The sequence below is a fragment of the Pogona vitticeps genome, chromosome 3, assembly GCF_051106095.1.
Source record: "Pogona vitticeps strain Pit_001003342236 chromosome 3, PviZW2.1, whole genome shotgun sequence".
Taxonomy (NCBI): Eukaryota; Metazoa; Chordata; class Lepidosauria; order Squamata; family Agamidae; genus Pogona; species Pogona vitticeps.
Genome location: NC_135785.1, coordinates 182,056,530 through 182,071,956, shown reverse-complemented (window position 1 = coordinate 182,071,956; position 15,427 = coordinate 182,056,530). Strand labels below are relative to the sequence as shown.

The window sequence follows — 15,427 nt, the reverse complement described above, 5'->3', positions numbered from 1 at the left end:
TGGAATGTAAGAACTGGGTATCTGTCCAAGAAAACATAGACAATGAAAGGAAATACAGCCAACACTTCCATGTGTTAAAATATTTTAATAAAATGCCCCCAACTCCTTTTTGTGTGTTTCTTTTTACAGATGTATTTCTAAAAGACCTGTGCTAGTGTACATATTGAAAGAACTTTAAGTCATTCTAGCTTACATTCAATGAACAAACTGAAGGAAACACTTAATATTGACAAACTTTCATCCTAGCATCTCTTTCAAAGATGCAGCTGTACTTTTATTCAACTCTGCATCATTATTATTATTATTATTATTATTATTATTATTATTATTATTATTATTATTATTATTATTATTATTATTATTATTATTATCATCATCATCATCATCATCATCATCATCATCATCATCATCATCATCATCATCATCATAATTTGACAAATGACATCAGGATCACATTCATATTCTGCTACTACAACATACCATTGCTGTCATGGGATGAACAAAGAATTCAGATGCTTTATCTAGCCTCCTCTGTTTTCTCATTTCCTCTTCTTGCTTCATTAGAGTATAGTTTACTGTAATGTCCAAATCAATTATCTGTGATTTAAACACTGCATAGAGACTGGGACAGCAAACTATAGTTTAATCCCACTTTCCAAACTAGGATGTGAGGCAATATTTCAATTACAATTCCTTCGTTTGAGCATTACGGTGAACTGTGATTTAACAGTAAAAAAAAGTCCCACAAGCTGGTTGTGTGATGTGAGAATGAGGGAAGACTGCACTTGAGCATCACTCCAAAATATATTATTGGAGTGGCAGCATGACATCTGAACTGTGCATGCAATACAGACCAATCATAAAAGTGATTTTGATCAAATTAAATTGTTTGAGGCTTTTTGGACCATTTCTGTTCAACTATTTACCATTCTCTCAGGATCTTTCCATACTTGACTTATGACTGCTTCTTTGGCTGAAATAACTGCAGTCTGCCATCAGAGAACTGGAGAGGTTGCCTGTGCATTGTTAAGGAGGGTTTGTCAGGTCAGCCATATTCCCAGTCCCTGAGATTTCAAGGCCAAAATCTGAGACCAAAAATAAACCCCCAAACCTTGAGTTTCAAAGCCAAAACCTGAAACCTGTTGAATCTAGCTGGCAAGATGATGACAAAACAATGGGAGAAGAGGGCAAGAGAAAAGGGGGAAAGTGTATCCAAGCACTTGCTTTGTTCTATGAAATAAAGCAGCGCTATATCACTAATCGCTGATGTAAAATCTGGCATATTGAAGCTAAAGCAGAAGCATGCAGTGCTATATTTTGTTATGGACAACATGTTAAGTCCTACAGAAACATTAGCAGTATAGAATCAAAACAGGAAGAGGGTCACGTCTACAAAGAAGATTGTGTCTTAATTCAGCCATATACACAAAATGTTGATTGTAAATCAACGTATGCCTTGCCGCCTCAGGAGAAACATATATAGGACGTGGAATGCTAGTGCCCATTGTATTATGAAGTGTGATAATATAATGCTGACTCTGGATTCTAAATTGGCATGATTGGCAGATGCATTATACTGATACTGAGAAGAATCTGAAATCTGTAATTACAAGAGATTCCGAGAAGTGACTAAACAAGTATTATACCTACTGATAATGCTATTGCAAAAGAATTGTCTTCCCACTGAAAATAATACACTTGATAGATCAAAAATACTGCTTGATAGTGTCACACTGAAAATTTAAAGCACCCATGTAATAGCCTGACAAATACAATTTTTGTATGAGAATAACATGATTTTAAAGTGATGCCTTTGAGGATACATGATCCTAAATTCACATACATGCTGATGTGGCCTGAGCTGGTGGTGATGACTGATGAGGAAAATGATATTAAAATCATAGAATAATGAAGTAGGAAGGGGGCTTTAAGTCTATCCCATCCAATGTCCTGCTCTGTGCAGGAATCCAAGTCAAAATATATTTGATATATGGTTCTCTAATTCTATCTTGAAAGCCTCCAGTGTGGGAACGCTAAACACCTGTGGGCCCAATCCACTAAACCATGTCAAAGCACTAAAGTGTGGTTTGTGCCCATCTCTAGATTGTTGTTTAGTTGTTAAGTCTTGTCTGACTCTTTGTGACCCCATGGGCCAGAGCACACCAGGCCCTCCTGTCTTCCACTGCCTCCCAGAGTTTGGTCAAATTCATGTTGGTGGCTTTGATGAGACTGTCCTGCTATCTCTTCCTCTGACGTCCCCTTCTCCTCAGAAAATAAAATCTGTCACTGCCTCTCTAGATCTCTAGATATAACCAGTGCCAAATAGAAAGGGATGAATATTTAATGGGATTTGAAGACTATACTGTACTTCTGCTAATGCAGCCTAAAATAGCATTTCCCATTTTTTTTGTACCTATATTATACTGTTGGCTCATATACATCTTGTGGTCTTCAACAAGATCCTTCTCACATGTAGTATGGAAGCGTTACTGTGCATGTACAGTGCTGCATGTTTTCCATAGGTATCTCTTGGCCACTGCTGGCACAAAACGTTGGACTGGACAGCTTTTGTATGATCTAGTGTAGCTCCCTTTATGTTCTTATAACTATTCCCTTCCAATTTAAACTTTAACTAGTGAAATGGATTGAAGATGATGATATAAACTTTGTGCCTTCATTTCCATGGAATTTTTCATAGTTTTACTTTACAGGATTGGTTGTAGACAACACCAAAGGAATTTCTGTGATGTGCATGATAGTTGCATTTCTCCCAGCCACCATCACCTCACAATGCCTGGGTTTTCTCTTAGCTCTTTGTTATGTAACTAATTGCTCATTCAGCTACTAGACTGGAAAGTTCAGTGGTAATTGTACATTGCCCTGATGCCAAGCAAAGGCTTGAAAGAGTTCTGATGACACTGAAAAGCTGTTCCTCCATTGGATTAAGAACTAGACAGAGTTCACTAAAATCTTCTCATCAGGTTGTAGGTTGAGCATGTTGGGGTTTAGTTTTTTGTCAGAGTTTGGTGTGAAGAAAAATTGAGTGTGGTCTTAAATAATAATAAACTTCCTCTTATTATGCAGCAGATAAAAATGGTTCTGGCAGGAATTTACAGAGTAGATTGAACTACAATAATCTCGATTAGTAGATGACTCCTTATCTGTTAGCTTACTCACAGTTCTTAGATAAAGACAAATGTCAAATATTGTGGAAATATTAAATTGAGCTTAACTAGTTGATTTCCTTCATTATTAAATAACTGATAACTGAAATATTGCTGACATTTCACTCTAACTGTTCACTTCTGACTCCATAATTAACACATGACAACACACCATGACAGGAAAAAAGGCGAGAAAAAGAATCGAAAAGGTAGAGAGGAAACTAATGGCTATTATGGAGTTGACTGACATTCACTGCAGCTCCCTCCCAGCCAAAACCTCTCAGACGAATTATATGAGGGTGCAAGATATCCACAGAGCAAATGATGAGACAAGGTTAAAATTGTTATTATCTCATATATATACACACACATATGTATTTTTTTACTTTCACTAGTACCTAAAATAAAACCTAATGTAGATAACTGTTTTTAAAAAGGTTCAAGAGCTACTGTAGTTGTTTTGTCCCATTATTTAGCATTTCATAAATCTGTTTTACATAGCAGAGACCTAACCTCCCTAATACATCCGGTGCTATACATTAGTAGAACTATAGACAGCAACATTTAGACCAGCCTTTTCTCTCCTCTCTTCTTTTCCTCACTAACAAACCTTATGACAAATTTTGAATTTGTTCTAAAGCATCAAATGGTTAACAGCACTATAATGAAGTTTTTCTCAAATTTTATTTTAAAGGCATGAGACTTCTGCAAGTCACTTTAGGATATCCAAAGAAATACAGTACAAATATCTAGTTTGAGTGGTCAGCCTTCCTAACGAGGGCACATTATCCATCCTTTGGCATCTAACCGATTCTTTGATACAGTATTATGCAGAGAACAATTCAAATGCATAGAATTTAATTATATAGGTATAGTGTGATAAAGTTATAAAGGAATGTATACATAATAGATGGGAGGTAGGAGAGAGGTTTGTAGATATCGGAGTGCTGAAACTTTACAGCAGTGCACAAAAAGCTGCCCCTAATGAAAGCACTGTTTTAATATTAGATTTGTGAATCCAATGCACAGAGACAGTATATTTTGCCAACTTCAGTTCTATCTTTTGCTTCATTTCATTCTTCTCACAAAATCTATGTTCTTTCAATGTTAGTTCATCTAGGCAGGTTGCCTGTTTCATTTTTACCATTCCCAGCTGAGAGTCCTCAGAGTTATGTTTGCTGTCTCTTGAGATAGTAAGATGGAAATGGCCACTGACATGGCTGCAGCTAAGCATCTTCTCTGGTGCTGTACAGCTCATATGGTTCCCTGGTTTTCAGGAGAGTTCAGGCCCATGAATGGGCATAAGTACTGTACCAGAATCAAGGATAGGTAAGAGCACATTGCACCCAGGATATAGTCATTGGGGTGACGAAGAAGGCTTACTTGTCTGCCCCCATGACATCCTCAAGTAGCTGGCCACTGGAGTTTTTCAGAGTGGTGAGTGATTGACAAGATCCTCTTGTGTAAAAGAAGGTCCCAGTGCTTTGACAGTTTTTTCAAGGTTCTTTCTCATGTTGCGTGGGTGTGGGGGCATGACGCAAAGGCAAATCTGGTGGAGGCACCATCAAGTTTGATAGTCTGGGATAATTTTCATTTTATGTAGCCTGTTGGTGGAGACAAGGCACTAGAAGATGCTCTGTCAACCACACATCATATCAATTAATGTTTGTTGTGGCTGATAACAGCTGGATAGAGGGGACTGATGGGGTAGATCCAGGGAAGTGAATGCTTCAGGGAGGGGGAGCTCATATTAGCCATCTTAGAACTGCAAAGCTTGAAAGGACCCTCTGGATCATTAAGTCCAGCCCGTGTCAAGGACCGCACAGTGGAGAATCGAACACCTAACTAATGGCTCCACAGCTAGATAGCTAAATCACTGAGCTATCCAGCAGTCCATGATGAAAGTACACTGACTCCTGAAAAGTCCTAACCTTGCACTTTGATCACTAACTAACTTGAAACTACTTCATTATTCACATCAGTGGAAATATTTTAATATGAAAAGAATTGTCATAATATAGATGATTAGTCACATTACAAATTAGTAGCCAAAGACAGAAAATATGTTTCCAGCTTGGGCAAAGGATAAACAGATTATTTTAATTATAATTATAATAAAAGTACACACCTATTTTCAAGTATGCCACCTATTTCTAATTACTATAATTATCATTGCCAGATCACAACATCAAATGTTGGTTTGCCACACAGAACTAGCTATTTCAGCATGCATTACCTTGTATGCCATGCAATAACTTGTAGCTTTCCTAATGTACCTAATGTCAATAAGCACCACTAGATATAGCAAACTGAAAATGTTCACGGGGAACAGGCAAAAATTCAAATGATATAGACAGGGTTTCAAGTTTTGCGTTTTTTCCAGGGAGACTTCTCTTTCTCTTTCAAATACATGGAATAAGGACATGTCCACTGCCCTCGGTCAAGAAGAGGAAGAGGTGACAAATAAACCATTGAAGCATTTCACAGATGCTGCAGGTTATATTTCAGTCTTTGGCTATTAACTTGCAAATGACTGATTATCTTTTATTTTTATATTAAATTATTGTCCATGCTTTCAGCAATGAATCTATTCTAAGAAGCTGAGTGGAAAACATTAAAGCCAAGTTCAAAGATATATTAGAACAATTTCAAAAGGAAAACCCTGTTTGTTGTTGTTTAGTCATTAAATTGTGTTTGACTCTTCGTGACTCCATGGACCAGAGCACGCCAGGCCCTCCTGTCTTCCACTGCCTTCTGGAATTGGGTCAAATTCATGTTCATAGCTTTGATGACACTATCCAACCATCTTGTTCTCTGTCCTCCCCTTCTCCTCTTGCCTTCACACTTTCCCAACATCAGGGTCTTTTCCAAGGAGTCTTCTCTTCTCATGAGATGGCCAAAGTATTGGAGCCTCAGGTTCAGGATCTGTCCTTCCAGGGAGCACTCAGGGTTGATTTCCTTCAGAATGGAAAGGTTTGTTCTCTGTGCAGTCAAGGGGACTCTCAAGAGCCTCCTCCAGCACCACAATTCAAAAGCATCAATTCTTCAGCAGTCAGCCTTCTTTATGGTCCAGCTCTCACTTCCATACATCACTACTGGAAAAACCATAGCTTTGACTATGTGGACCTTTGTTGGCAAGGTGATGCCTCTGCTTTTTAAGATGCTGTTCAGGTTTGTCATGGCTTTCCTCCCAAGAAGCAAGTGTCTTTTAATTTTGTGGCTGCTGTCACCATCTGCAGTGATCATGGAGCCTAAGAACTGGATCTGTTCTTAGGCTCCATCTGTCACTGCCTCCATATCTTCCCCTTCTATTTGCCAGGAGGTGATGGGGCCAGTGCCTATGATCTTAGTTTTTTAAACGTTGAGCTTCAAACCATTTTGGGCACTCTCCTCTTTCACTCTCATTCAGAGGTTCTTTAATTCCGCCTCACTTTCTGCCATCAGAGTGGTATCATCTGCATATCTGAGGTTGTTGATATTTCTTGCGGCATTATTAATTTCGGCTTGGGATTCATCCAGTCCTGCCTTTTGCATGAAGTATTTTCCATATAAGTTAGTTACATAACAAATGGCTAAGAGAAAACCCATCAACTTCTTATAGCTTCTTACAGCAAAATTCAATCTTAAACAGAAGAAAGTAGGAAAAACCACTGGGCTAGTCAGGTATAATCTAAACCAAATCCCTTATGAGTACACAGTGGAAGTGAAGAACAGATTTAAGGAACTAGATTTGGTGGACAGAGTGCCTGAAGAACTATGGATGGAGGCTCGTAACATTGTACAGGAGGCAACAACAAAAACCATCCCAAAGAAAAGGAAATGCAAGAAATCAAAGTGGCTATCCAAACAGCCGCTGCTATTTGTCTTCTCTGTAACAAATAGCAGAGAAGAGAAAGGAAACAAAATGCAAGGGAGATAAGGAAAGTTACAGAAAATTGAATGCAGACTTCCAGAGAATAGCAAGGAGAGACAAGTGGGCCTTCTTAAATAAACAGTGCAAAGATATAGAGGAAAATAATAGAAAGGGAAAAACCAGAGATTTGTTCAAGAAAATTGGAGATATTAAAGGAACCTTTTGTGCAAAGATGAACATGATAAAGGACAAAAATGGTAGGGACCTCACAGAAGCAGAAGGGATCAAGAAGAGGTGACAAGAATACACAGAGGAATTATACCAGAAAGATCTGGATGTCCTGGACAACCCAGATAGTGTGGGGAGTGAAGTCAAGTGGGCCTTAGAAAGCATGGCTAACAACCAGGCCAGTGGAGGTGATGGCACTCCAGTTGAACTATTTAAAATCTTATCCAGACAGATTAGCTTGTTTCTCAGGATCTCAAACTAGGCTTGTATCTATGGGAATGCATTTTGTACATATGTTCTAAGAAGGAACAAATGTGCTAGCACTGGGCACCAATGAATGGAACATAAAAATCAGTAACTCCTGATTAGTACAGTAGAGGCTCCTATTTACCATGTCATAATTTAACTCAGTGTGCAGATGTGTATCCACTCTGTACATTTCTTGTTTGTAAAAACAATAATCAAGAAATAGAGAGAAAAGTTTAATGACAATCACATCTGTTACAAACAGGGATAGTCTTTCTATGTGAAAACAGATACATTCTCTTAGCATTTTATGCACCTTGAAATAGCACAAGGAAACACATTAACTAACTTGTGCAAATACTGTGTTCCACTTTTGTTTGTATTTGTCCACTTTTGAGCTCCAAGCCATTTCTTGATTTATAAGAAATTTTCTAGGCAGCAATTTACTCCTCAGCTAGATAAATATAGTCATTGATGTAGCAAAATCCTCGATGATAGGCCATTATTCAGCCTTCAACTTTGCTTGATTGTACTTAAAGATCAAAAGACAGATTTCCATTTTGAGTGAGTGGATGAGAGGATCTAGCAAATGCATTCTCAGTTGATCTTAAGGCAAAGGCATGCATAAAAAGGAAGATGGGGATTTTAGTTCTAGTGTGCATTTGTGTATATTTTTATTCTGGGAACAGTGTAAACAATCCAGTGGCTGTATACCAGACCCAATTTCAAAGCAAGGGTCAGAGAGACTAAACAAAATGAGAAGATAAACACTACCCCTCAGAGGGGGGATATTCCCAAGTAATTATTTTCATTCTGTGGGTGATTCAATGTGTGAATGCTGTGCTTCAGACTTGATCCTAAATTACCGAAAATTAGTATTGAGTCTTGGAAAAGAGGCCTACAAACCTCCCAATACAACTTCACCACAAGAAAATGTGGAGTTTCTCTTGACTAGCTGGTATAGTAGTTTGGTGGGGGTGGGAATGACAAAGGCAGCTATGCAAAGGTCGGGCCGGTTCTGCTGACATTTGCTTGATTCATGCTTTGGCATCCCCCAAAAGTTTCTCTTTTCTAAAATGACAGTGTATATTGACTTCCCATGCTTTCAATTTCCATTTTTTAAAAATTCAATATTTCTTCTCTGGGTGACTCTCGAGAGCCTGTTTCAGGTTAAGAGTGGCTGCAGAAGAAGTTAGAGAAGAATGAAAATAATCTCAGCGAGCGCAAATTGACTTCCCTCTTTTGTAGCTGGAGACACTGTTTCCAGCTGCTTTTCAGCCGCTTAAATCCTTGAAAGCTTCCCTAATCCTCATGTAGGCAGCCTGTACGTGTCCTTCCTCCCTCCCCCTTCTCCTGATTGGTGAGGCTCTTTCCTGGCCTAATTCAGCCAACTACTACATCCCGGAGCTGCGATTTGAAATCGGAGCTCGGCGGACAGTTGCGCCTCTCGGCTCCCCGACTTGTCAGAGGCCAGCCGGGCGACGGCGAGGTGGAGAAAGTTGACGTTGTGTGTGTGTGTGTGTGTGTGTGTGTGGTGTTTTTCTTTTTCTTTTTTGGGCATCGCTCTCCGCGGTTGGGAGGGGAGGAAGAAGGGGGGAAAAAAAGATCAAAAAGGCTTGGGAGAGAAACGGAAAGTTGCCGGCTCGTCGGAACGGTGGATGGGATCGTCCCGGCTTTCTCCTGGAACTTTTCCTCTTTCTTGCCGGATGGATCATGGGATTCTAAACATGAGGCAGGTAAGGCACCTCCGGCAGATCGCCGCCAACAGCCCGCGGGGAGAAAGAGGAAGCGGGAAAGAAAAAAAAACTCCGGGCTTGGCTTGGACCGGATGGGATGAGTCTTTGTTTTGTCCGTGCGCAACCTTTGGAGAGGCGGCGGGGCTGGCATGCGGCGGCGGCGGCGGCTGATGGTCGCCCTGCGCGGCAACGGGGGGCTTTCCGTGGCGTCTCTGTCCTCGCTGGTGACGTCACTGGCCTGTCATTGTGCTGATGGGTTTTTGGAGAGGGTCCCGCCGATGCCTTCCTTTCCGGGACAGGGGTCTTCTCTGTCCTCTCCCATTCGCCCTAACTTTAAAAAAAAAATGTGGTGGGACGTCACTTAGGGGCGCTCTTTATTTCTTACCACAGAGGGTTAGGCTCTCAAGACATGCCACCAGGAGTTTTGGAAAGTCGATCGATTAAATCTGTAGAAAGGTTTCTACTCTAATGCTACTGTTATGTTTCAGAATCCTTTATCCATTAAACGACTGTGCCTTTTTTTAATGAAGGAAAATACTTTGTATTCATATTATGTGCTAACAAGTATAAGAAAAGACAATATGAACCAACTCTATTTATAGAAATATTGACAATGGGTTTATAATGTATTTGGGGACTTTTTAAAAAAAGACACTCACATACCTTAAGCCTTCATTTATTAGTACCTTTTAAAATAATCCTGTTCTCTAAATATGCTTTTTTAAAATAAAAAAGTAGTTGCCACCAATCAGTACAATGTTAAGACCTGAAATACTTCCCCACCAGCAGCACATATAAATATGTAGGTAGAGGAAGAGAGGGACAAAGAGAGATTTACCACTTGGTATCTATGTGAGGATGAAACAAAGTACTGTACTGTAAAGAGATTTGCACCTGCAGTGGAAATGGAACCTTCTGTATTCTTTCAGTTTGTGGAAAACAAGATGGACAGAATCATAACCGCGCTCAGGCTAATTCCTTGATTAGTGGGGATTCCCGCTTGTGGGGTTGTCTTGCTTTTAAAGAAAGTGACTGATCACTTATACTCAATCAGATCAATTTCTAAGCAACTGGTAGAGCATCCTAGAATATACCACCACTAGGGGGAGCTGTTGGTAATAAACTAGAAGACCATTTTAAAAATGTCATTCAAGAGAATATGGCACTTTCTCTCCCTCAGACAAATGTGGCATCTTTAGGATACTTTTGGTTAAAACAAAGTTCTAGACCTATTTGAATGAGGGAGAATCATGAAATGTAGCAAGTGAAGACGGAGGTAAAGAAAGAATTTAAAAAAGAAGACATGGCTGATGAGAAAAGGAAATGTCCCTGAGTGATATTAATAAGCACAAAAGCCAAAGAACATGTAGAATAAGACATTCTACTTCATTAGGATGTGCCCACCTTATCATATGTATAGCGCTAATTCTCAGCTTATTTTGTTGGTCATTTGTCCACTTAGGAAGACTACTAGCATTCACTTCAGGTGTCTTATGTATACCGTGTTTCCCCAAAAATAAGACAGGGTCTTATATTAATTTTTGCTCCAAAAATGGATTAGGGCTTATTTTCAGGGATTGTTTTTTTTTTTCATGTACAACAATTGACATTTATTCAAATACAGTCATGTCATCTTCTGGCTGCTGCACAATGGTGGAGGGTGGGGTTTCACTGAACTGGGGCTTATTTTGGGGGGTAGGCCTTATATTACGAGTATCCTGAAAAATCATACTAGGGCTTATTTTCAGGTTAGGTCTTATTTTTGGGAAAACAGTGATATCACTTGATGATATCACTTGATGTCATGAGGTATATCTGTTTTTAACCTATGATACCTTTCACAGTCCTTGTTAAGGATGTAGCTATGGATGCACCTGAACTGTCAAAGACTGGGCATGCTTCTTCTCATCTTACAGAAGAGGCAACAGTGATCTCAGAAGTCACACTGGTGTTACAACACATCAAATTAAAAGGCATAATGCATATTGCTGTCATGCTGTGAGAATTTCAATGAGGTTTTGCTATGTATACATCTAAGCAGGAACTGGCTACATATATAAAAGATTCTGACAAAATACTTCCAAATGTCAGGTCTTAACAATGCAGTGTGAGAAACAGAACCAGTGGTGAGTCAATATTGCTGATACTCAGATTATATTAATTCCCAGCTAATGCTATTAAGAGAGGACCTGCTGAACCCTATCTGTATAGTTTTAACAGCTCTTTATTTGGAAGTGAATTGCACTGATTTCTATGGACTTCCACTTGTTGCAGTTTGAAGCAGTTAGGATTGCCTCTTCTCGAACACAATGGGACTCAGCAGTGAATAGAAAAAGACAGTGAAATCCTAAGTGTGCTTTACTTAAAGGTGTGTCTCCACTGTTTAAAAACGTTCAAAGCAAATGAAGGCACTTAGATTGTAACTTTTGAGTTGAACTGCTGTGTGTCCCCACTTCTCGTATCCTGACACTGTATATTGAGCTGCTCTTCATCTTTCTGTTACGTCAAGTAGCTACCATATTTCAGCAAAAAACAACAAACAAACAGTTTGTGCATGTCCCAACAGAGTGGCATCTTCTAGTTGGCGTTTAATGTTCATGGGAGGTTTAAAGAACAAAGAGCTAATTCAAAAACTGGGAATTAAAGTGCACTGAAATGAAAGTATCAGACAGTCTGTGAAAGCTGTTTTCAGTGTTACATTTAAAACATTTAAAAATAAAATTATAGTTGGGCAGTTTAATATCCTGTAGTCAATTTCTCTTAGCAATAATATAATAGGTTCGGTTTATTGAGTGTCTTTACTGTGAAATGGAACAGAGAAATGAGCTTGACCACTTCACAATACCAGTACTCAGGGATAACAGAAAGGAACAGATTTGCACCTGACAGCTAACTTTCCTTCTGGAAGAGCAAGAATTAGCTGCAGAAATGTAATACGTTTCCAGTCACTTTGATAAGGTTCATCCTCATCAAAGGTAGAAGCAAGCCAGCAGGTACTGAGATGCTGACAGGGTATCCAGTTGCCTTGAACATTATTGGAAAAAGCAAGAGTTTGGTTATTATATATATATTCCAAACATTGTTTAATGGGCCAGAGAGAGTGGCATTTTTGAAAGGTTGAAAGAGCATAATATATTAAAGGAATAATAAACTTTTAAAGAGAAGTGTCTGGTCTGACAGTAATGAGGAAGTACAGTATTAACTACCATTCTGGCTCAATTGAAAATGATAAGCATGCTGGCCTTTCAGGTTTCAGGCCTATGCAGTTATTTAATCTCTAACCAGTTTGTATGTGTGTTTTGTATGTGTGTTGGGTATTGGGCTGTCAATAGAAAATGACAGAGTACTGTTTTCTGCAGCTAAAGCAGGATTGCTGAATTCTTAACATTAATTCAAGCTGCAATCATAAACATACTTGCGAATAAGGTTCATGAACACAACTTAATTTGCTCCAAATTGAACATGCAAATAATTTCAGTTTTATTATCTGTGTTATGTTCTTTGTTTCTGATTATTAGTGTTCTGATAATTTCTTTTGAGAAATAATAGTTTATTAAAAATAATTTTCTAACAGAAAAGTCAAGGTTGACTAAAGATGCTAGCAGGAATGCTTGAGTTGAAAATTAGAGAGGGCACTGTGGTATCTTTTGAAGAACCTTTCAATCCACACCATAAAACATTGGGTTATCTTATTACAAGTCAAAGTTTGTGTCTTCTAAACTAAGTATTTACTTATTAGAAATTCTGGCTTCCAAGACATATTAGTAGTGTTTGACTATTGATCTGTTATCCTCACAAACTTTGTAAACAAGTTGGAAGACTACATGCATCTGCTTCCAATCAGATGTAAACAAGTTTGTTTTATAAGTAAATCCACTTAAAATTAGTAATCTGACGATTTAATACAAAGAATGTTTTAGGACATGGTGGCTAAAATCCAGTCCAATATAGTTGGGCTGCATGAAGCATGGGGCCTGTGAAATCCCTTTCATGATGGGGGAGAGCATTTGGGGCATGTGACCTTTACAACAGGATAGGAGATATTTTATTTCTAAAAAAAAAAATTATAGCAGCCAATGACATTAACATCCTTATCTGTTATAGCTGAGCAAACAGGATTTCAGCCAATGTGTCTGAAATTTAGCATGTTTGACAGCAGAATTGTATGCCTGTCTTTCAGAAGGAAGTCTGTTAAATTCAACTGGCTTTAGCTGCTGGGTGAGCATACTTAGAACTGCAGCCTAAGTTCCACTGAGGTCAGTGGTGTTAAGCATGTGGTTGAATTTCTGCCATTGGAACCACTGGAACGTGAGGGCGCTTAACTGGATGCAAGCAGAACAAAGAGTTCTGTATTCTGGTTTATTACAGCTGAAGCTACATAATAAACTCCAGTAACTATTTTTTACACTATGTATGAAAGCATCAATGGAAATTTTGTAGATAGCACATATACACAGGCACCTACATTTGTTTGTCTCTATTGTGCATGCTTTTATTCTCCCCTATTTTCACTCCTAACCATTTCAATTAAATAAGCAAGGATTTTTTTTTTGTTACTGAAAAATGTTAACTCTCAGTCAAAACTTTCCCATCATTTTGTACTGTTTCCCTGACTCAGAAAGAAAAATGTACTTTTTGTCTGAGAAGGTTGCTGTTGTATTTCATAGATAATAAAGGGCGGGGGGGGGGAGGACAGAGTCCATAGGCTGAGAGTGTATCAGTTAATTAGTGGCTGGACATTACGCAGTAGGAACCCTGGCAAAGGTTTTTGTGTGTATGCATGTGTGTGTTGTCTGCTTTCTTTGATCACTTGTGTGGTAAATAGACATGCAGAGTAACTATGGCAACATGTGCTGTAGGTTTGTGGGAACAGGAGAGACTCAATCATTCAACAAAGGATAGTTTGTTAGAATAGTTGGTTATGATTACAAAAAGGTGGTAACAATCAAGCTATTTAAAAAACATACGTTCTGGGAAGAAAATGCACATTTATGTTACCAATTTAAAAATATGTGCCTGTGACTACAAAGGATTTGCTATGGTGAAATAAAAAGAAATAACAGGTTTTTTTTTTAAAAAAAAAAGAATTGATGCTTTCATAAAATGAAATGGGTTCAAGCACTGCGCTGAAATCAGATGAAACTAACATAAAAAATGGCATTGGCAGTAAGAACAAGAAAAAAAAACTTGGAAAAACAGTTTTCTGCACGTTCACATGCTTTCTAAATGCATGGGCTTTCTAAACCTCTTCTAAAAATCATAAAATGCCTACTTCAGTTACCTGCCTGTAGAGGTCAGACTTGAAATATAATTGCTGCTGTGAAAGCCAAATGGAAAGTACTGAGATTGCACAGAAATGCCCCTTTTTGCTAAGGTTATACATTAGATTTTCAATAATGTTGGTTTATTGATAAAGTGTTAAATAAATCCTTTAAATACATTGTAAAGTGAATTTATATAAAAAGGAGAATGCCTTCTCACATTCTGAACCAGCTTTATGTGCTTTAAAATTGTTTGGTTATATAATGGTATTTGATCTTCAAAGACTATGCATTAAAAAGCTTCTGTTAGCAGTCAGACATTGCATTCTTAGTATATGATATAACCATGATGAGTGTCTGGATTCTGGTAATATCATCATGTTTCATGGACCCTCAGGAAAATACAAATGGCATCTGAGGGATAAAAGTGTTTTTAAATATGTAAATAGACCTGTCAACTGGATGTCTCCCTCTACAGACGTACTCATGGCACCACCTAAGTTCTGGTTTAGATGTGAAACCTAATGTTTGCTTAGTGTTATGTGTGTGGTCTAAATAAGCCTCAGAATTGCACAGGGAGGATTTTGGAAGCACATATACCTAAGTATACTCTTTGCCATTACATCTGTTCATGACAAATGGTGATTAATTTGTACTATGGTATTTTGAAACAAACTGAAATCAAGCTGTGATTTCTGATAGTGGCTCGTGCTAATTAATCCCTACCTTTAAGAAAGTCTGGATCTAGATTGGGACCACAACAAGAAGAAAGGCAAGTCTGATAGACTTTTGGCGCTTAATTAGCTGATGTGTTCAGCTGATATTGCTCCCTTGTAAAGAAGGCTTCTGGTGTCACTGAACTATACTCTCTTGCTATATCTTCTGGTATTCCTTCTGATATTACATTAAAAGCAGGAGACAGAACGTAATATGAATTAT

General features: G+C 38.4%; 1 protein-coding gene across 3 annotated transcripts in view; it reads left to right on the top strand.

The window, feature by feature from the left end:
* Positions 1-15,427, top strand: part of MID1 (midline 1) — a 249,045-nt gene that overhangs the window by 107,352 nt on the left and 126,266 nt on the right. Inside the window, exon 1 of one of the 3 annotated variants that reach the window (XM_072994375.2) lies at positions 8,851-9,227. The exons of the other annotated variants lie outside the window; for them this stretch is intronic. The gene's annotated coding sequence lies outside the window, so the exon portion shown is untranslated. Of the gene's footprint in view, positions 1-8,850; positions 9,228-15,427 lie in introns of those variants that run through there. 3 annotated transcript variants of the gene reach the window in all.